This window comes from Sinocyclocheilus rhinocerous, unplaced genomic scaffold (genome assembly GCF_001515625.1).
Source record: "Sinocyclocheilus rhinocerous isolate Xijiao unplaced genomic scaffold, SAMN03320098_v1.1 scaffold98, whole genome shotgun sequence".
In the NCBI taxonomy this organism is placed as follows: Eukaryota; Metazoa; Chordata; class Actinopteri; order Cypriniformes; family Cyprinidae; genus Sinocyclocheilus; species Sinocyclocheilus rhinocerous.
Genome location: NW_015666167.1, coordinates 143,580 through 145,754, shown reverse-complemented (window position 1 = coordinate 145,754; position 2,175 = coordinate 143,580). Strand labels below are relative to the sequence as shown.

The 2,175-nt window shown below is 41.6% G+C and overlaps 1 protein-coding gene across 4 annotated transcripts in view; it reads left to right on the top strand.

The window, feature by feature from the left end:
- evi5b (ecotropic viral integration site 5b) overlaps window positions 1-2,175 on the top strand; it is a 49,150-nt gene that overhangs the window by 40,240 nt on the left and 6,735 nt on the right. The window lies entirely within an intron of this gene.

Sequence of the window (2,175 nt, the reverse complement as noted above, 5' to 3'; positions counted from 1 at the left end):
ACGCCATATCGGAATTCCCGTAATTACGAGATTCCAACTTGTAAAAGCGTTCATGTCCTCGTAGAGCTCAAAATTACAACTAGTGAACTGGGAGTTTTCTGAGAGCTACGACTTGTACCACGTGACCGCTGTACCACCTGACCATCGCAGGCTCTGTTGAGGTGTTTTTAGAGTTGCCATAGAAAAGCATAGTTCCGAGTCGGAGGACGTGAACAGCTCCGAGTAGAACGTCACGTGCTGTCATCTCGAATGTTAAATATTTGTGAGTGGCAAAAGTATGTGAATCTTTGCTTTCAGTATCTGGTGTGACCCCCTTTTGCAGCAATAACTGCAAGTAACGTTTCTTGTAACTGCTGATCAGTCCTGCACAACGGCTTGTAGGAATTTTAGCCCATTCTTCAGTACAGAACCACTTCAACTCTGTGATGTTGGTGGGTTTCGTCCTATGAACTGCTTGCTTCAGGTCCTTCCAAAAAAAATTCAATTGGATTAAGGTCCGGACTTTGACTCAGTCATTCCAAAACATTAACTTTGTTCTTTAACCATTCTGTGGTAGAACGACTTGTGTGCTTGGGGTCGTTGTCTTGCTGCATGACCCACTAGAGTGATCTTTGTTGGTGGAGCACTCCTGGGGAGGGTAACAGTGATCTTGAATTTCCTCCATTTGTACACAATCTGTCCGACCGTGGATTGGTGGAGTCCAAACTCTTTAGAGATGGCTTTGAAACCTTTTCTAGCATGATGAGCAACACCAACTCTTTTTCTGAGGTCCTCAGAGATCTCATTTGTTTGTGCCATGATACACTTCCACAAACATGACCACACTTTGATAGATCCCTGTTCTTTAAATAAAACAGGGCACACACTGACAGCTGATAGTAATCTCACTGATTGAAAACAACTCTGAACAGATGGACTTCCCTTATCACAACACTATGCGGGGAAGGGGGAGAAACCTCAAGAAAAACACAAATTCTTGGAAGAACACTTTAAATTCCTCGCCATCCACATCCTCGGCCTATCAGAGCGCTGCATGACAGCCGAACGCAGACCACAGGAATTGAAAACACCCTTCCCTGCTAGGAGGGTGTGTGTGTGTATGAGTTGATCTTACATCAGTACCTCTATAACACACCCTTTTCTGCACCTCTTCTCTTTTTTCACTCCTCCCTCTGTCCTGTATGGCTTGCCATAACTGTACCAATGCAGAGGAAAACGGCTCTTTGCTGCATGTTTGTAGCATGTTTTGATTCCCTTTTTAACAGATGTGAATGTGGAGGGTAAACATGTTATGTAGTGTGTACACATGGCTGTTCCAATACCGCAGCTCCCTCAAGGCATTCAGCAGCAGTGAAAAGCACAACAGCATTTATAGCCTCACAATCTGTTCACATATATTTAAACCAATATGGCCGCCGCAACACTCCCAACAGATTCTTATTCTTAAAGGGATGGTTCTCTCAACAATGAAACGTGTCAATATTTCTTCACCAAACCCGTACAACTTGCTTCTATGGAATGCAAAATGTGAATTAAAAAAAATATCTTGGCCACTTCTTTTAGAATAAGAAAAATGAATGGGGACTGAAGCAGTCAAGTTTCAAGATGATGAAAAAGCTCCATTAAATCATAGTGGAAGTATTTGTGTGCTTTATTACACCAATTTAACCATATGATAGTTGTAAGGACCAAAATATAAATCTCTTGGCAATATTGACAACTGCCCTAGCTTTGTGCCACATTGATAGTGATAGATGTGAGTCCAATACATGAAGGAATCATTCTTGTAGGTCTTTTTAGTGAATCGGTTGATACAGTTTCCAAAACTGGTCTCACTGATTCATTTACAAAGTGAACTGATCTGGTTCTCGAGTTCAGCTCTGTGAACTCCATTCTGTGATCTAATTGTAGCAGTTACCAACCAACTGAAGACAAAGACTTTGAAAATTGTTCCACACTAGTCATATGGGTTACTTTAATGGTACTTTATAGGGTGCAGAAAAGAGCAAGAAATATAATGAAATTGTATCCTTTTATCCACGAAAGAGAGTAAGTCTGATGATACACAGGGCAAATTTTTGAGCAATTTTGCCGGGCGACTTTTTTTGAGCAATGTTTCTTGGGCACTTTCCTATACACTCTCAGAAATAAAGGTACAAAAGCTGTCACTGGGGC